The 20,997-nt window shown below is 38.6% G+C and overlaps 1 long non-coding RNA gene across 2 annotated transcripts in view; it reads left to right on the forward strand.

Annotated features, from left to right (window-relative positions):
- The first annotated feature begins 434 nt into the window (after nucleotides 1-434).
- The window catches only part of LOC116233060 (uncharacterized), a 37,925-nt gene continuing 17,362 nt past the window's right edge, over nucleotides 435-20,997 (forward strand). The window contains exons 1-2 of one of the 2 annotated variants that reach the window (XR_016464003.1): nucleotides 435-523; nucleotides 18,799-18,889. This is a non-coding gene — a long non-coding RNA (uncharacterized LOC116233060). The remainder of the gene's footprint in view (nucleotides 524-18,798; nucleotides 18,890-20,997) is intronic. The other variant, XR_004167876.2, reaches the window with a different exon arrangement.

Genomic DNA, 20,997 nt, shown 5'->3' on the forward strand with positions numbered 1-20,997 from the left:
GAAGAACAACAACAATTCTTCCTCTACATATACAGTTTTCAAAACAATCTGTAATTCTTTAAACTCAAGCCATAATACTTGCAAAATAGAGCCTGCTACCTGCTGAATGAAATAGCATTTAAATATAAAGCATTTAAATATTCAGTGTTGGAGTAAAGTTATCAAATACAGATTTACGAGAGTTGTTAATTAGAGTTTAGGCGCAGATGAAGATTCCTATTGGATTCTGTGCAAGGTCGGTTGCTGAAGTTCAGCTTATGGCTGGCAATTGTCCCTCAGAGGTTTTGGTCTTTGCTGAAAGTTGCAGTGGAATGGGTTATTGTAGCAAATGACTTACATTGCTTAGGAATGAATTGCAGCACACTCATCTGCTGATTTCAAAATCTTTACAGAAGTGAATGTACCACATTTTTTTTCCCCTAAAAATAGGAGAAGGGACAGGGACAAATTGACTGGATTGCCTACATCTTTGCAGTTGGTTAGTGGCAAAAGCAGCAAGCCAATCTAAGAGTCTTAAATTATGGTGAGTCATTTGCTTTATATGTAATTTAAGAAAATGAAGCCCTTTGTCAAAGTTTATTTTGCAGTATTTTCCTTTTGAGGGAGTCCTCTTCAAACTTCTCTCCTAGACCTCTTTTTTGCTTAATTTCAACTTATCTTTGAGTCATTTTAGGACCTGCAGCTAGTTTAGTTACCTCTTTGCATAAATCTGGGTGCTGTAGTTCTGTCACCGATGCAGCTATTTCTATGCCCAATGCCTTGCCTGCAGTACCTCCTGTTTTCTGCCTAACTGGCTGGCACATCCACAGTAGATGACCTGGACAAGCATTCTCAGTGGCATCCTAACCTGCAAGCTCTGTGTGGAGCTCTGTGCTTAACTTTGCTCTTCATGCTGCAGGTGGTTTTGCTTTTGAGAATAAACTCGTGACAGCTTTCAGAGGACGTATTAGACATATATTTCTGCTTCCTTCCTTTTAAATGGAATGGTTGACTTTCTAGGTAAAATAGAGGAGCATTAATTGAGTTGTTTTCAAGCAATCATTTGAGTTGATGCCTCTCTACAAGCTCTCAGAGAACAGGGGTAATGGAAAGAGACGTAGCAAATATCTGAAGTGGGCCAGCACTCGGCTGAAGATCAGGATGCAGGATGTGGAACTGCAGAGAGAAACATCAGTCTAGCTGGAGTTTGTTGGAGTAGTTCATCAATGATTAGTTTATTTCTGATCTTGTTTAGCATTTTCATTAACAACCTTGGCATAAAAAATAGACCGTGTTAATGCAATTTCCTGATGATGCTCTGCTGGGAGATAAGACAGAACTCCAGCCCATCTTCAGAGTGTAATTAAAAGCACACCTGTCCTCTCTGAACAGTTTCTTGTCTCTGCCTTTTAAAATTTCAGAAGTAAAAAAGCATTCCTTGAACATCATCCCTTTTCATTTCATTGGCTGCATGATCTTGGCCCAACTACTTGAAAAATTTAATTTTTTTAAGGTGTCTGTCAGCTTGGTATTCATTAATTTCCCCTGCCAAAGCTCAAATGAATAATGTAAGTTGATGTAAAATCTCCAAATGAGGGTAACAGGTAATTATTCATGTTCATGTCTTAGGCTATGAATCATTTCTGCTCTTCAGTCCAACTGTTTATGTAGCACCACCAGTCTCATATTTCTTTGCTTCTGATGTAAATAATTTTCAGTGATATAAAATGTGAGAGGGAACGCATTTTTGTTGAACATGGGTAACTTTAGGACTAAAAGAAATGAAAACCTTTAGAACAAGAGTTATAGAGGCATCTAAGTGGCAATTAGAATCCTTTAAAAATTCATTCAGACTTAGTGAAATGTTGCTGGCACTCATTCATAGAAGTAATTGCCCCATGCACATGAAAAATTTAAATGTGGTAATTTAGTAATGAATCTGAGCTGTCAGAAGGTATTTTATGGATAATCAGACATTCCTGCAAGCATGGATGTGACTGAAGAAAATGGAAAAATAACTTTGTGGAGGCAAGATGTTCTGAAATAAGTGTTTTCTCTGGAAGCGAAGAAAGAACCCTGTGATTTGTAGAAGTGTAGTACACTGTAAGTCAGTAAGGGCAGCCACTGGAAGCAAATAAAGAACTATTTGTGTCCATGTTACTGATTCAGATTAGTCATTTTAAGCAGTGATCTTTGAGGACTTCTGGATTCCCAGATACTCTGTGCGCATGCATTATCCAGCCCTAGGAATGGGAGGCAGGAATTCTTCTGTCAATTTAGAAAGGAGAAGCTCAGTTCTTCTTTAATTTTACTCACTTGAAACTGTGTTCTGTATTGGAATTCTTTTCCTGGAATTAGGAAGGTCGCTAGCTACGTGCTTATTGGGGACAGGCAGATTTGAGGCATTTTGGAAGTTTATTTGGACTCACTGTAGCATCAGGGAAGTTAGTACAAAACATTGCATTTGATATGGCAGCAGTTCACTGCCACTCTTTGAGGGTGTTACTGACATAAAAATGGACGATAGCACTTGCAAATCTTTTTTGCCCTAAGGCTCTAAATCAATCTGGGCATAAGAGCTCATGATGTTTGTCTCAGGTGTGATATTGCTGTTGCTTTTTCTTGTGTCTAGCTGTTTCCTGGGGATTTTCAGGCTGTGAGGCTGTTTGTGGAGAAAACTTTTCCAGTGGTCAGATCCAGCTTGGGCTGCTGCTCACTTTAAATCTGCTTTTATGAGAATTGATTTGCCAGCTGATATGTTAATCAAAAATGCATTTGTTTTTTATTTTTTAAATCTTCTCCAGCATTAGAATGCGATAAAGAAGCACTCCTGCTTTCTAATGTTTAAAAATGCTGATTTTTGGATGCTATTTCTAATATTAAAATAAATACTATTAGATGTCATCTTTTCTTTTTGTTGTTTATGCAGCTGGTGTTTGTTTTCCTGATTTCTGTTGTGCTGAGTTTACTGAATGCTAAAAGGGTTCAGCTCAACTCATATTTCAGGTGAAGTGGAAGGAAATTTTCAAAAGAAAATAAAGATGTGGGTTTTTTTGTAGGACAAAAAGTAAACCATATTTCTATTTTTCATTTTTTAAAACTTATTTGCCTTCTTTATTGGCTAAAAAACTTAAATATGGGCTTGGATCATCATGGCAGGTTCTTCTAAGTGCTATGAGAATGAACAATTCCTACAAAAACAAATTACATATATATTACGTATAATTAAGCAAAATTAACAGTAAGATGGGTATATCAGCTAGCAAAGAATAGCAAGCTCCACTGTTCCATTTCTCAATAAAGTCGTCTTTTCCCATAGATCACTTAGAAGATGGATCACCACTTGGAAAGAGCCACAATATTGAGTCTTTGTCTCTGCATGCTGGAATGGGGCCTCGCTCTTTTGTTCTGCCTATCTGCTAAGTTTCCCCACCCCAGGCAAGAAAACAGAAAACATTTGCTGCTGAGAGAATATCACCTTGAAGATAATTTTCTTTCTTCCCAGAATGAGTTATCTAAATATTACTGCCATAGCATTTGGCCATTTTAAGGTTTGCAGGGCTATAAAACTTTTGATCATCCCAAGGAGGGGGGACGAGCTGAAGGACATCTCTTCTTTTTGATGAAGCACAGAGGAAAAAGAACAGCATAACAGAAAGACTATTTATAGAGGCTGCTTGCCAAGTCAAAGCCCAGGCCTTTAATTACATTTGTGCACGATGTGGCCGCATTTAATAAAGGTCTAGATGCAGTATCATCTTCTATTTGACTTATTAGCGTTTGCCTTTTCTCTGTAAAATCTGGCACCTGTTGATGTGATTGACCATGAGTACGAGTGCAGATAGATCAGGGCTGAAAGTCACTCAATGTCACAAGCTCATTTAACGTAACCCTTCTAAAACTGTCATAGTTCTGCCTACTTGTGGAGCATTCACTGGTGATTGCAGGTTGCTTTGTGTCCTCAGAGTGCCGTGGTTAGATAGGTAGGCTATGGTACCTTATGGGACTATGATGTGGGTGGCAGCTGTTAGGGGTTTAAGTATGAGAACTGATCAGTCTCTTTTGGAGCATTTCGTTGTGGTCAGGGTTTGATTTTTCACAGAGGCGTTTATCTGACAGAATACTAAATGCTAGTGCTTTACAAATCTGTTGACATCATAAGTAGCCTTGTCACTTCAAGAGATATGCCAAAGAAGTCCAGCTGGGCTTGAATTCCTGGTTTTTTTTTGTATTTTTGTTTTTTTTAAATAGTCTTGTCTAGGTCAGGGGTGAAGTTCTTGGTCAGGGCACTACAAGATACTTGCGTTTTCCCATCATTTCTTGGACTGATAAAGACAGACATTCCAGTTTCTAGCTCCAAAATGTTGCAAAACCATGGTGCCCTTTAGGATTTATGTGAAGTCTGGCAACAATCGCTAGTCCTGCTTTCTGTCTGTGCACAGGGTGTTCAATAGAGAAACAGGCTTAGGCTTTTCGTGTTTTCACTCTTATCTGTTGATATTATATTGCCTCTCTGGACACTCTGGGTACCTTTTTGACCTCACATCTCACCTTCTTCCCCAGTACTCATTTTGATCAGAACTGAAACCTAGTGCCAATTACTGATGCACTTCCATATTGAAAATGACTTCTGGCACCCTAGATGGCAGCACTCACTTTTGTGTTTGTGGCACAAATAGCTGGGTGTGGGTGTTCAGATAAAGACAGGGTAAGATCTATATATTGCTGTTAGCTCTTGTAGATTTGGAGCAAAATGGGGAGCATGAGGACCCCTGAATTAATTTTGTGTGTGTGTGTGTGTTGCATAATGGCAGGCTTCTGTATTACAGCAAAAGGATAGAATTCCTAGTTCATGGTTCTGAAATATTACCAGGACCTTAGAAGAGATACTTGCTCTTCCAAATCCCACCAGGGTCTGTGCCATCATTTCTGTGAGCAAATAGTCAATTTAGATTTCAAACTCAACCAGGAATTAAAATCTTTATTCTTGACTAAAGTCCAAATGAGTGCTGTTCAATATTGAAGCTGGTTTGTATTGCTTCCCTCATGGCTTCTATTGCTTCCCTCAGAGAAATGCATCTGTTCTGGACTGTTTTATTTTTTTGCCTTCGTTGGCACATTTATTTGTTTGTGTTGCATAGGAAACTGAGTATGTTATGATGCTAAATCTTTCCTACCAAGCAGCAGCTCTGGCTCAGCCTTGGTGGTTATTTAAAATCTCAGAAGAGACTCGTCAGCTGCTTTACTTGTACATTCAAGCACACAAGGTGATATGCTAATTGGCCTTTCATTAGTGCCTGACTGACGTCACCAACAGAGTAGAAAGAAAGGAGGCTAAACTGATGAAGTACTTTTCCACTGTTGAGCTGGTACTGATGCAGTTATGTACTATAGCTTTTTTTTTTTTTTTTGGAACAGTTCTAATTTTCTGTGTGACTGCATTTGTGCACTGTAGCATTCAAACATTGCCCTGGTGTATTACTCTCAGAGCTGGGCTTTTTATGAAAAAGAGAACAGGAACAGAGGCTTTGAAATTCCTCTATTTCTTTAGTGTTATTACTGTCTCAGATTCAATTAGGTTGAACAAGTAAGATTTCATGATGCATCTCATCAGTGCTCTTCTCATATATGTATCTACATATTTAGGCAGTCCGTTTCCTGTAAGAAGCATAGATACTGCAGGTAATAAACAGCTGTGTATCAGTTAATGAGCAAGAGGCACAGCTCCTCTTTTCCAGGAGGTTATCCACTGTGTGAGCTCAAGCAGAAATTGTCATAGAATTGAAAAAAGACCCTTTTCTTTTTTCAGAGCTGCCAGAATAAGCCTTTCAAATCTGAGTAGTTTTTTCATGAGTATAGCAAGCAGCTTTTTCAGTACAGTACAAGAAGGATCTACATCACATAATGGGATATAGTACCGCATCAGAAGTCCATTGAGCTGGGTTCAGTTCCTGCATTGACTTCCTGAGGTGAAATCACTAAATCTTTTTGTGCATCAGTGACCCTATCACCTGTATGACAGGGCTAGTATCTTCCTTTATAAAATGCTTTGCTATGACAAGTCTTTCTAAGATGATCTAAGTTTGTATCTTCTGAAATTACAAAAATCAAAATGCATTTTGGTCATGATAATGAGTAAATGTAGGCTGAGAAAGAACAGGTTTGCTTGATAGGAAACCACTGCTACTCAACAGAACTAAATGAAATAAGTTGACCCTGGGATTAATTAAATAGAACTGCTATTGCTAGTGGCTTTGTTGTGAATTGGAGAAATAATTTTGTCTTGTAATATGTTAACTGAAGCGTAATAAAAAAGCTAAAGGCAGATAGGAGCTCTGATGTTGAAAAGGCCGTGGAAATACAATCAGGATTATTTCTTTTAAAATCACAAATGGGGAGTGCTGAACTGTTTGTTGCTTCAACTTCATTAAAAAACAATAACAATAGAGACCTTGATAAACTGGGACACATATTTCAGTGACTAGAAACCTATTGTAATCACAATGACAGAAATATAATCTTGGGCTTTAGTCCATATGTCTGTCCTAATGAGAGCTATTAATGTCATTGGTTTGCATCCAGCTTGCAGGCCAAGGCACTTAACTAAAATAAAATGTTTAGTTTCTGTCATTAGCTGGGGTGCAGAGACCAAATGGCTGGGACTATCTTGTTTTTTAGTTCAATTAATAGACCTCTGTTGTTTATCTGGAATAAAAATCTGATAGCACAGGATGAAAAACTACTCCAAAGCTTTTCAGTGGGACCAACAAATAAAATCCATCATGGATTTAAAATGGAATCATATTATAATCTTCTCCCTAGATTGGACCAGAGATCTTTTCCTCTGTGATATTTATGTTATTTTTAATCATGAAGACAAGGACAAATTCAGGGAGTTGCTGAATCCTTTGTCATGAGCCCTTACTATAGTTCATTGACTCATCTGTCTTTCTGTGGAAGAACTAGTTAAGGACTCATAAGGAAAAGTCAACAGTGGACATGCAATTTATAACTCCTTCTATTCTTCCAGGCAGAATGAAATCTCTGGGCAATGGCTGAAGCAGTTCTGCCCAGAGACACCACTGCAGTTATGCACAGTAGTAACAGCAGACAGTTGACTTGTAGGAATGGTGCGTGTGCTCCATCTCTGCCTGGGAGTTGTTCATGAGTTGCTTGATGATTGCTATCACTACTGTATTTGAGCCCAACGAGTACTGATTGTAAAAACACTTTTTTTTTTTTTCCAGACTGTAGTCAATTGTTTGGGACCTCTGAAGTTAAGCAGTGCTCTGTAAATGAAATATGTGAAAATAGACATGTGCAGGATATAATCCCAAACAGCAGTGATATATTTCGCCTTTTATAAGTTGAGTTCCTCAAAGGAGAAGTAAAAATGGCTGCGATGAATAAAGTTCCAGCAAATAACCTCTTTTGGTCATAAAACTAGTCACTTGTCTAAAGGAAATGAGTGGTCATGAGTAAGAAAAAGCTTGTGTGCCCATCAGATGGAGCTAAAAATGTGTCCATGCTCCCTGTGCACCTGTGAATGCTCCATGATGTGCAGACCTAAGTTCCTACAATGCAGTTAATGCAAGTTAACTCTCAGGTGTGGAGTTCAAAGCAGCTCACTCCTCCCCCCAGGACAAGTGCTACCTTTTCCTTTTAAAATGAACCTACTACTAATCCATGTTAGCTGAAGGTTTGTAACTGTGGCAGTGCTTGTAAACTGATCTGGGTGAGTGCTCTTAATGGATGATACCCAGGTGTGAATATACATGGAAGGAGTTCATTTAAAATAAGTCTCAGTGATCGTGTGAAAGGAGGGCAAAGGTAGCTATATCAAACACCAAGGTGCTTAAGGTCTTTAGCTCTTTATTCCTTTCACAATTAATAGCCATTCACCCAGTTTGTCTCAATACGTATATTTTCTGATCTGTGGTATTCTGAGAGTTGATTATATCAAATGGAAAGACAATGAGACTGTTAAAAGCCTTTGGTTTTTCAGTGTTTAAATGGAGTGAAGATGAAAGATTAAAGTAAAAAAAACCCCAACAACACAACACCAAACCATCTTTCTGTTATTCTAATTAAAAGAACAATTTTGACAAACTGGGTCATTAGTGAAGAAAATAATATGAATGACTTAGACTTACAGATAAGGAAACACAATGGAGAAAGTAGTTTATGTACTGCTTTCTAGGAGATTTTATTACGTATAATTAGGAGTACATTAACAGGAGGTCTTAATTCACCTATGATTTAGATGAGTTAAATTAAGTGAATTAGGTTTTGGCTTTGGACTTGGTTTATTCTCTCTCAAAACACTAATTACTCTAACAGGGAGAGCAGGCATTTTAACATGCAGTCAATAAGATGGCTCAGTTAGCATAATGGAGCTGGTTGGGATAAACCATGGCATCCATGGGATAAATCACATGGCTGAATGATGCTGTGAAAGGAAGTAGTGCTAGGTGAGGGAAATCAGAGAGGAGGAAGCAGGTTAGGGAGCATGTGAGGTTTCCCATCCTTGTAAAGGATGAGTGATGTCCCAGAGACAAAGCAGCTTTGAAAATGGACACAGTGCTCAGAGAAGAGAGCAAAAGCAATTAGCCTAAAAATGAGTTTTTAAAGCCCAGTGGGATAAAAAGTGTAAAGCCACGCTGAATATGCTGAGGTGTTGAGAAACAGCCAATGCACCAAATCACGATGACCAGTTTTTATTTCCTTTCACATTAGAATACCAGACCATGTAAATAAGAAGGAGGCAAGGTGCATTTTCCCAGCAGAAGTTTCTCAAACAGTATTCAAGACTGTGGAAGAGTTTTTTGAATTACATTCTCCTAAATGAGATAAATACATATGAAGTGATGAAAAATGACAATAATTAGTAATTAGGAGAATCTTGAAAAATAGCTTTTTGTGAGCTTCTGCCAAGTGGGGAGGATGCAGCATGTGGGATTCCCTGGGAGCGTGTGGTGTATCTAGTGCACATCAGTACTTACAGCAATGAGTTGTACAAGGAACTAGAAAATATGCATATTACATTTGTAGGCTATGCACAGCTGGAAAGGCTGCAAGCATTTGGGTGAAAGGATTGCTATTGAAAAAGATCTTCATAATTAGAAGAATTCACTCAAATTAAGTGGCATTCAATTCTAGAACAGGTACAAAATGCTATGATTCAGTATGAATTATTTGCAAGATTAAATGATGAGGAATGACTGCCTATCTGGCAGTCTCAAGAAAGGATGTGAGGTTACAGTGGATAACAAACTGAACATATGTCAAGACTGTTACAGCGATGCAAGGAAATATAAACAAGAATCCATTGTGCCCAAGCACTGGAAACAATCTTTGTACTGTGTTTGGCAATGATTAGGCACCAGCTGGAGCATTTTGTCTGATTCTTGGCCCCATGTGGAAAGTTGGACTGAATGGATATCAGATCTAGAAAACACAGGCAGTGAGGGAAGATTGGAAGAATGAGTTTATTTAATCTAGGGACAGAATAGCTGTGGATATGTGAGACTTCATGAAGTAAAACACCTGCTTTAAGGATGTGTGCCATGCCTAGTGGAGGCAGTACCAGGTATCTGGTGATAAGCTAATATGCTATTGGAAGAAATCTGTATTAGATGGTGGGAAAGGCTTTCTAACATCAGGACTGCACAAACTACTGATAGAGGTTTCTGAGTGAAGGCTAAAATTTCTGAAAAAAACTCATAGGGCTACTTATTGCTCTTGGAATGGCATGGAGAATGATCAAGACTGCCCTTATGCTCTTTCTAGACTTGTCTCTGTAATTTTTCTGTAAAGGAACCATTGATACCTTTCTGGGTATCATAGGCACACAAGGTTACTCACGCCTGAATGACAAGAAAGGCAGCAGAATTGGTTTTGTCAAAAAAAAGAATTTTTCTGGGAATTCTAGATCCTGGAAAAAAATGGATATTCTGCTTAAAATCACAGAAAATAGAGCTAAAGTTGCTGTTATTTTTAATAATACAATTTGTTCTATTGTTAAGCAGTAGATATAACTTCTATTATAAATATGTGAATCAAAACTTGATTATAATCAAATTGTTCCTAATGATCCTTGTAAGATGCTAACAACTGCAAAACACTGACAAATTGTCCAATGGAGGGCAACGAGAAGGGCTCCTTTGTGCCTCAGGGAGAGGAAAAATAGTACTGAGTATCTCAAGTATTTTCTAATTCAAAGAATTACAGACTTTTGTATTCAGTTCCCAACAAATTGTTTGTTAGCACTTCTCTGGTCAAGCAGAATACTGTAAGAAAAGCTTTTTTTACAGTGTTTCAGGAAATTGGCTTCTGGTGTGATATGTCAGTACCACTGATGTTATTAGAGTGCATCCTACAGCCAGGATATGAAAGGCAGAGAAGTGATTGGACAAAGAGCAAAAATAGAGACAGAAAAAAAAATGTTATAACACTACGTTATGAACCCCCAAACTCTCATTTATAGTTTGCTCTCGCTTGTGCCTGTACACACCCATGATTTCCTGTGCTGTTTTCTGAGTCTATATGACACGAAATACACAGTGTCAAGAAACAGAGATCTGTCTTTATTATATACTGTGTGCAGAAACTACTGTATTGGAAAAAAGTGAATGAGGAGCAGAGCTGCTTATCTTGGTGTATGTTTTTATGACTTTCTTTGTATTTAATACACAGCCTTGTGCTATATGGTAACATAAAAAGAGCTGCTAATTGAGAACGTCCTCAAGTGAGGCTTGGAAATGATAATGAAACTAGACTATTTCAAATGAAATGCAGCAAAAGATTTGGAATTTGCCTTGAGAGGTGGAAAAAATGTGGTGGATTCTATTCCAAAATGGATTACTTGAATCAAGAAAGTGGTTAGAAGCTGGGACTGGAAATCTGGAGAGCTAGGCTTGGGTCTTGGCTCTGTTGTACGGTGACTGTGTGAGCTCTGGCAAATCACTCTGTAACTTGCTCAGGTATTTCATCCTTCATTTTGACTTCATGCTCCTCAGAGTAGGGGCTAAGTTCCAGTATGAGGATTTGGGTGTGGAGCACAGTGGGAGCTCTTCTCGTCTGAGTGCAAGGATAGTTTGGAGGACAAATGATGGCAATAACCAGTGTGACATCAAGAAGTCTTCCAGATGAGTGTGTTTGGGGCTATCTGGAAAGATGAAATGGAAAATCATTTTCCAGTGAATGACTTATGTTTCTCTGGTGCCATCCGACAGTGCTGTAAGAAGTCAGTACTGCTTGAAAAAAAAGAGGCAAAAATGAACATGGAGTGATTTACAGTAAGAATTGGATGGAAAAAAGATGCATCCAGTCCCTGTCTGCCCTGAGCAGCTTCCAGCACTGCAGCTAAAAATGACTCCCTTGATCTATTATCCTCTGGTTTCCACACAAATCTGGGTGAATAAACACCACAAAAAGGCACAGTGTTTTCTGCCTTTGAAGCTGACTGGGGAGGGAGGAATAGTACTGGATACTTCAGTGTACAGCCAAATAGTGAATAACTGAGAGGCAAAGCTAAGAGGAGATATCCTTAGCCAAAACCTTCCTATGTGCTTAAGGCAATACAAAAACAATTTAGAAAGACATCAAAGGAATTTGCGTGAAATCTGGAATCACTTAAATGCCATTGCTTCAAATAGGCCTGAATGGGAATGTAATGTAATTCCCGCTCCAGAACATGTGAGAATTTTGGAGGACAGTATTACATTTCCATCCAAATTCAGATACTTTGTTTCCTGGCCCTGTCTTGGATTCTGAATGTGAAGAACCATCACATGTGTTCATTTTAATGTAAAAGGCATGACTAAGGGCCCAGGCTTTAACTATACCTCTGTAGAATGTTTCACAATAGTAAATTATTTTTGAAAATCCCATCTGAAAATGTTTTCTTTATTCTCCTTGAAATACAGGCAGATACGAGAATAAAGTGAACTGGTACGCTGAAAGTCATCCAAATACTGATGAGAGGATGGTGTGAATGTTTCATATTCTGACAGAAGGATGGAAAAGCTGCTTTCCTGAAACTTGTCTAGAAAATATCCTTAAGATGCTTACTGTACCCCTGGTGATTAGTGCAGTACACTGATTTACCACAATAACAGCACATACAGATCAACTTCTTCTGTGGAACCACTGCTTCTCCAAATTGTTTGCTTTATAGACATTTAGACCTCTTCCACTCCTCGTTTAAGATGACCTGTACACAATATCCCAGCTTGTACTGGATTAAATAATCACGCCAACACCGAGCTCTTTTAGCACCAGAGCCCAAAGATATAGATGGGAGAGAGTGGTCCTGACAGCAGTTTTAACTGCAGGAGTCAGGGATGTTCTTGTGTTCTCTGCCCAGCAAGATACTTTCAACAGCAGCTCTTAATTAGATGTATCCGGTATGAAAGAAGATGTAGAATTGTGAGGATGAAATTAGTCACTTCTCTGTCCAAAAATCATCTGTACCCTCACTCAAATCATTCTTGTTATATTAGACTCAAGCATAGTTAGACGTTGTCACACAAGAGTTACCAAGAAGAGGCATTGGATAAACCAGATATTATGTAGATATGTGCCAAATCCAATCCAGCACAGGAAAGAAATAATTGATAACATTTTTTTTTAGTGTCCTGTGTTTGTTTGGAGCCTTCGTTATGACTTGGTTTTACCCAGTCTAATTTCTAGATAAAGTTAATGAGGTTATTAAACTGAGAGCCTGAAGGATTAGCTAAAGGGACTCTGCTTGCTCTTTTCCCATTTAAAGAGAAAAGCTCTTCACAAAATGTGTGAATGTATTTTTAACAGGCTCAGCCTCTAACACTGTTATAAATGGTGTTGACCCTGTTGATCCTACATTAATGAAGAATTATAATATCTTCCTCTTGAATGGATAATTGAAATTAAAACGGGGACTGCTGTGGTGCATTTTATTTCTCAGGATGTAACAGATTGCTGTTTCACAGAGAAACTAGTAAAGGCACTCTTTTTAAGCAGTAACTAAAATGGCCAGTAAAAAATCTATGTTCTTTGTTTTCTACCTTTTACCAATTTCTGTTCTGGTTGTGAAACCAAGCACTAAATGATGCTGTCATCACACCCTCCTTCTTTTGCTGCCGTTTAGGCCAGCATATTTGAGTCCTTCAACATTCAAGAACATCCAGCTTGTCCATGCTTGTGTTTTCCAGGGTGATTGGTGAGGTTTGTCTAGATTTATGAGTAGAAATTGAGCTATTTAAAATTCCAGGCTGTTGATATGTGGTTACATTTATTTGACTGATTCTGTAATTAAATGGGTTTACATGATTTACAGACAAATTACTTCAGGAAGTGTCAAAGAGATGGCTAGTTAAAGCTGAATTATATCACACAATTAGTGCTATATTATGAGCTCTCCTGTGAAATCTAGCCAGAGATTAAGATTTAAAAAGTGAAGCTGACAACAATTGGGTTCTAGTAGCAATTTTAACTGCTGAATAGGTTTTCCTTTAAAAAAAATCTAGCGTTTTTTAGGCATCTAGCTAGGAATTTGAGATTCTAAAGTTGGATATACATTCCTGAAAATGCAGTCAAAATTTAAGAAAATTACATAAGGTTAATTTCTTTTCTAAAAAAGAGTGGAGCTTTAGATTAAAGGAGGCTCAGGAGAATAGGTAAAACAAGGACAGAAACTGTCAGGTAAGACAAGAGTGACCACTGCTTTTATGAGAGCTCTATTTTTTAAACCTATTTCTCTTAAAATGGAACTGTAATGAATAAAAATGCATGTGGGTTTTAATTGCATTTTCTAAGTGTTTAGTGGTGAAATGTGTACAGATTTAATTAACTGTAGCTGGGTTTGAAATGACAAGTCCAGTGAACTCCAAATTTCAGTTTTATCATTTACTTGGCAAGTTGTTTCAGAGCATATTTTTATTTTTTCTCCCTGTCCCCAGAGAAATGTCTGCTGGTATCCATGCATTCTTTCTTCCACAAATGTTCTTTGAAATGTGAGTTTGTTGTTGTTGGATTTTGTTTGTTTTTTTTTTACTATGGACACCTTTTTTGATCTCTTGACAAGATCAGTTTCACTGGTAAATCAGACTGTGGAAAGTCACAATATAGAGAAATCTGTCAATAGAAAACACATCTGCAATAATATTAGGGGACTAGAAAGTACTGCTGTTTACTATACTAGTAACCAGATATCTTGTTCAAATCTAGAAATTGAAAGCTAGGTGTGTTACAGCAGCACCTGCCTCAGAATTTTTTTTCCAGCATGTGAACTAGAAACACAGTTTCATTGGTCTGAAAACTGAAGTAATTTTATTATCAACAGCTTATGTTTCATTATTACACACTTAAATTTTGACTCAGTTTGCTATCTTATTGGAACAGCTAAAGGGCTAGTGCAAGGCAAGAACACAGTTTAATCTGAAAATATAGCTTAAGATATTTTTAATTTTATAAACTGATCTCTAGAAAATCAGCCTGGGCACTGATGTACTGTGATGTGCCAGAAAAGCTCAATTTGGGCTTGGCTGTGACTTGAGTGGAATTCTATGGCACTTTCAGTTGTTTCCACAGCTTGTCCAGCTGTGTCTCAGGTCTGCTTCTGAATACTCCAGAGCAGACAGGTATCCTAAATTTTCAAATGCCTGGTGCTTACTAGTCCGTGGTTACAGCTGGGAAAACTTTTTGTTCATCTTTCGTTATCAGCTTTAGGCATCTCAGTTCAGTGAGCCACCTACAGTATGGACCAAGATTTAATACATCTCCTCCTCCCATGGTTATTCAAGCTGTGTTTTTCTGTTTTAATTACATACTTCATTTATAACATTGAAAAATAATGATATCAAAAGAAAATAGATTCCCTGGGGGTTCTTTCTGCCACTGCCAAATGCATTTTAAGTCATTGCTAGGAGAGCAGTACCAGGATGATATATGGAACTAATAGATCAGTGTGATGAGGTGGAGCTGGAAAAGAGAAGGCTGAGTTTTTAAGAACATCTGTCTTACTATATTTTGATTTTTAAGTTAATTTCTTTGTTAAAACCTGGCCGACGTGGCCAGATTTGTACTGGGAGGTTAGGAGAACAAGATATTTCAAGTGAATATGTTGATTAGCCTGACATGTTATTATGTAAAATTTTCTACAGCTGCTGACATAGGATTGCTGAGCATCATTCTCAGCAATGGTAAAATAATTCAGTCTTTGTGGGCTTGCATCAGTGTACATCATTTTAAGCTTATAATAATTTGAAGTATAAAAATGGTACATAAGCCACTAAGTGCTTATGAAAATTCAATCCTGATTCTCAGTGAAAGTTAACAGGATTTAGAATTCCAAGTGGCAAAGTACCTTTTAAGAATTGTACCTTATTACCTCATGTATTCAGGAAGCTATGTCATATTCATCAATCTGGTTTTACACTAGAAAGATCTTAATTTTTTTTTTCTTGGAGGATTAGTTGTATTACAGAGTCATCTAGGTTGGGAAGGACCTTAAAAATCACCAAGTTCAGCCATCAACCTGACCTACTGAGTCCCATCACGAAACAATGTTCATTGGTGCCACATCCACACATCTCTTAAATACCTCCGGTGATGGGAAAGTTTCTCACTTTCCTAGACAGCCTATTCCAACTCTCGACACTCTTTCTCCCAAGAAATTCTTCCTGATATCCGATCTAAACCTTGCCTGGTGCAACTTGAGACTGTTTCCTTTGAGCCCACCCATTCAGCCAGTTCTTCACCCAGGGATCCGTGTAACTGTCTAAGCCACAAGCAGCCTGTTTCTCCAGGAGACTACTGTGCAAAATGGTGTCAAATGCTTTACTAAAATCCAGGCAGACAACATCCACGGCCTTTCCCTCACCTACTAAGTGGGCTATCTTTCATAGAAGGAGATCAAGTAAGTCAGGCAGGACCTGCCTTTCATAAACCCATGCTGGCTGCTTCTGATTGCTTGACTGTCCCGATTGTATGGTAGGATACATTCAGGATGATCTGCTCCATGACATTCCCTAGTACTGAGGTCAGACTGACAAGTCTGTAATTCCCTGACTCCTCCTTCCTGGCCCTGTAGACTGGAGTCACATTCACTAACCTCCAGTCAGCTGGAACCTCCCTGGTTCTATTTGTAAAAGCATTTCTATTGTCTTTTACTGCACTACCCAATCTGAGTTCTAGTTGGGCTTTGACCCTTCTAATTTTCTGCCTTCCTAGTTCTATAGCCCTCCTCACTTGCCTGCTCCTTCTTCCAGAGTTCATAAACTTTCTTTCTTCCTGAGTTCCCGAAGAAATTCTCTGTTCATCCAGGCTGATCTTTCTTTCCTGTTGGCTTGACTTTTGGTGCATTGAGACAACCTGCTCCTATGTCTTTAGGATTTTATTCTTGAAGAAAGTCCAGCCTTCTCACTCTCCATTACTTTTCAGAAGTGCCCCCTGAAGGACGTACTAGCTCCCATCAATTGCCAGGCTTACACAAGAGGATAAAATCCAGTCAAAATATGCATTCTGTTTCAGTGAAGTTTAATCAAATAAGAAACTCCAATTTGTCTATGTATTTTCTTGGTTCTCTCTTTTTTTTTTTTTTTCAGACCAGTGGGCTTCTGTCAGTCATCAAAAAAATCTGGGAACTGCAGCACTTCTTTATCATTCCCTATTGCAGTCAAATGCTGTTTATTGTGGTTCTGAAGACTAGACACAGATCACTTCTCTAATGAGAAGTGCAAATAGTGCAAGAAGTGCATCATGCAAATCCAATCAATTGTTTTGGCTTATTTTATGGTTGGTTTTTTTTGTGAAAGAAGAGCTTCCTTTGTATTTTCATGTACCAGAGAGTTATCAAATAATACAGAAAATACAGGAGGAAGTTCTTTAAGTACACACATGGATATGATTTGAGTGAATGTTATTAATGCTGAGTCTATGCTGTGGTGGAAACCCATAAACAGAAGATTTCTAATACACAGATAATATAAAAATACTCCTCTTTTCATTTATAGTGGTATTAAGCAGTAAGGTGCTTCTCAAATTGAGGACACCATTTTAATGAGCTTTGAACCCAAATCCTGGGATCCTTCCTCACTGGAAGCAATAACAGCTTTGGAACATGAACATGTCTACTGTAGATAAATGATTAATTTAAGCTCATAAAACAAAGTTTTACAGTAAAACTTACTGTAAAAACTTGTCATGGTTGATTTTTGAAGGTCACTTTCTGCTATGGCAACACAGAAGCCTTCCTTATGAAAGGAAGGATCATAGCTGAACTGATGTGGAAAATAAAAAAAAGGGCAAAAAGAAGCTGCACTAAGACTTGTTGAGGCTACCAGAAATCCTCTTAGAGAATATGCAAAATGAGCCCTTCTTCCCCATCTTACCTAACTGTTTATCTCTGCATATTTGCACTTGTTTTTTCTGCTGATGTCATACTACTGACTAAAATAATTCTTGAATAACCAGTTAAACTGAAGTAGTTGAGGTATTTCTAAAATGAGTGGGTATATTGTCTTTGCCTATGCATTTCATTCAGAAAAGTAATCTGAAATGACAGTGCTTTGTCCTGTTAAGTTGGGATGGCCTGAATGAATGGGGGAGAGCTGTCCACCAAAGAACCAGGGCTTTGTTGGTAGCTTCTTGTATATAAGCACACAGGGTCTTTCTTCAGGTACTTTGCTCAGGCTTCTGTTTGTGTAGTTTGCCTGACAGGGTGCAACCCTCGCTTAAAAGATGTGAGACAAAAAGGCAGAAGACACCTGATGGCCTTGGCTGGATCAGATCCCAGACATGTTCCATCAAGAGCTGGGGCAAAGAGGCAGGGTAAACGATGTTGGGATTCTCTGATTCTGAATTACGTCTCTTGACTGTGATCATACTCATGCCCCAAAGAGGTTAAAAGCTGATGGACTATAGCAAAATGATTATTACGTATCATTTGAAACAGCATAAATGTGTTTTCCTTATAGTTGTCATCTGATCTGACAACTCACTTAAGGTCAGGTGACAATCTTGCATTTGTTAGCAGTCATTTCCCATGTGAAAATCCAGATCTGGTTCATAATCTGAACCCCATATTTAACAGTTAGCTTACTGCTAAAAGCATTACTCCTCTGATAGTTTGCAGCACGTGATGGCTTTACAACATAGTGGCTCTATTTACAGTGTGTTGCTCTGTGTTACATGCTGCTAGCCATCTGCAAAGTGCACTGTAGCTTGTTATCATCTGTTTACAGGCATTAAAAAGACTAATGGACCAGATTCTCCTTTGCAGAAAAGCCCCTTTATGCCACTCAGACCAGCTTAAAATGGACTTTAACTGCAAATAATATGATCTAGTCTTATTTATGGTCCATCTGTACTTCCTGTATTATATGAGGGACCTCAACATAAATGAAGATGAGGTCATTGGGAATCTGGTCCTGTTTAGCTGCTAGGTGGACAAAGGAACTCTAAAGAATATTAAATCACTCAGCTTTCCAGTACTGTGAATATCAGTCCTTAAATTCAGTCTGTCCACAATCCATCTTGCCTGCCTTGCATAGAACACAGAAGGAACAGATGCTTCTGGTTTGGAATGGAATGGAACCCAGGCCTGTTACCAGAACCAAGCAGAAAAAGCTAATGCCGTTCATAGAATGTATGAGCAGAAAGCTGTGGGTTGGGTTGTTGTGTTTATTTGGCAGAGAGCAGGCCTGTTTTCCCCACTGAATTCCCCTAAGAGGGTAAATAAATCCCATCAGAGTGCCTGCTAGAACCCATTTAAGGACAGACCTGTGGAAAGCTGTGGGGAAATTCATTTGATGTGGTCTTTCTCTTGTTGGCTCACAGGCACTGTGGCCTCCAGTGTCTCTGGACCAAGGAACAGTCTATATGGATGCTTGCTATGGAAATATCAGGCTTGGAATCAACAAGAGGAGAGGTAAGGTCTGTCAGAGATTTGAGAAGGAATAATGCCAGGAAACCAGGCTTTAGAAGGAAAACTGCCTGTCTGCTATGGTGGCTTTTGTAAAATGGGCCCATTTTTGCAAAAGATTCTGAGTCTAGTAATTTGCTGAAATCTGATGAAACAAGATGTTTCTCAAATTGTTCCATTGGTGCTGCTCTTGGCACTCATTTCCTGGCCTTTATCACCTGAGAGTGCTGCTTCTCCTTGCCTGTGTATCTTGCTTTTGGCTTCTATGTGCACTAAGAGGAAATGCTTCAGCAGATAACTATTTTTTCCGTCAACTGCTTCTTTATCTATTTTATTACGTTGTCTCTATATTGCCAAATTCTAGCATGCGCTGATCACTACTCTATCATATCCCTCAGCTGCAGGGAACTAAATCCACACTGTACTCAGACAGGAGGGTTGTAAAAGAAATGCATCAGCACAACATCAGCTTGTCTGGAAATTGTCACATACCTTGGTGACTGTGACTCTTGGGGGAAGATAGTAATATAAGTGGTGTAAAAACATTTATAGTCAACCACGCACTCATACAGAGTCTTCCTGTGATGCTGTTGATAGGTAATAGCATGCAGTGCTTCAACACAAGAGGACAGTTGGAGGCTTGGAAGTTTTAATGCCAGCAGAAGGAGAGTACAGAGAAAAAGGTTCCACCAAACCTCTTTTTTGTTTAGACTTCAGTTAGTAATGTCAGTTAAAGCTGCTTATTTACACCACTCCTTTATCCTCAAAAATTTTAGCTTTGCCGGGGATGGAGAACTGAGGGTCTTTTGGAATTTTTCCTTTATGTGCTCAGAATTCTCCAATTAATATGTTTATTAGTACTCAATACTGAAGAGAGGTGGGAGAATATCTGTCTGGAAACCTTTCTTTTTGAAAGAAAAACATTCTTCTGCAATGTTCACCATGGTGAACTCTTTAAATAGAGTAGCACACGATACAATTTTTTTTTGCAATGCTCATTTGGGGATACCTGTATCTCAGCAACACTGAAGATGTAAATCAAACATTTGCAATGATTGGGAAAGGAATTGAAAGCAAAACTGAAAATGTCACTATGCCACTCTGTAGATCTATGATCCATCACTCTTTGATTATTATATGCTCTCTGATTTCTGAGGATATATTAAAGCTGAAAAAGGTTCAGAGAAGGGCCTTAAGCCTGAAAGTGTTACCATAGTTATGGAATGGCCTCTGTGTGAGGAATGACTCAGAAGATTGTGTGTTTTCAGCCTCAACAGAAGGAGAGGTGGGTACACAGTGTACGTACCTATAGTGCATCTGGGTAGCCTGCCTGTTCCCTCCTGGCTGTTTGTGAAGCTGGAGTCTGGCAGTCCAGGATGAAGTAAGTGATTTGACTGATTTCATTCTTCTTTGGATCTGAGATGCCACAGAAAACCCTGAAGTCCAACCTAGGTGCCATAGCAGAGTCACAGAATAGTTGGAGTTGGGAAGGTTGTCTAGTCCCACCCCCTTGCCATCTCCACCTGGACACAGCCATTGACCACAACTCACTAAGGGTGACTTTCCAGACAGTTCCTTACCCACCAGTGTTGAATTGTGGTTTGTATTTCTGCAGAACTCCTGTAGAAGTGCACAGCTTCATACTGTTACAACTTGTTCTTTGCATACACAAACATGAATATGAATTACACAGATGTCTAGAAGCAACATTACCATTTGTTTTTTTCCCCTTGCTGTTTTTTTTCTTTTTTCGTTTTAAATTGTGCAGGTAAGTCCCCGCAAGAAATTACACTTATGTGTGGTTAGTGTAAACAAAACAGAGGGTCGGTGAGCTGGAACATAAGGTCAGTGGAGTTATCTTATGGATATTATTGCTTCTGGTGCAAAAGGGAGATGATGCTGTAATCTGCAAGAGAATTCGTCATTGCATTCTATTGCCATTACTTCATAGCAAAGATTTTTTTCTCTCTCTCTTTTTATTATCATCATCTGCATTTTTCAGCTTATTACTTGTGATATCTGAATCTCCAAAGGATCATGACTGTTTTGTAGCATGTCCTGCCTCTTAAAAGTGCTGTTAGCAGCTGCTCTTGAGTTCAGGTTTTGCAGGCTGT

The sequence above is a fragment of the Phasianus colchicus genome, chromosome 2 (genome assembly GCF_987193195.1).
Source record: "Phasianus colchicus chromosome 2, bPhaCol1.hap1.1, whole genome shotgun sequence".
In the NCBI taxonomy this organism is placed as follows: Eukaryota; Metazoa; Chordata; class Aves; order Galliformes; family Phasianidae; genus Phasianus; species Phasianus colchicus.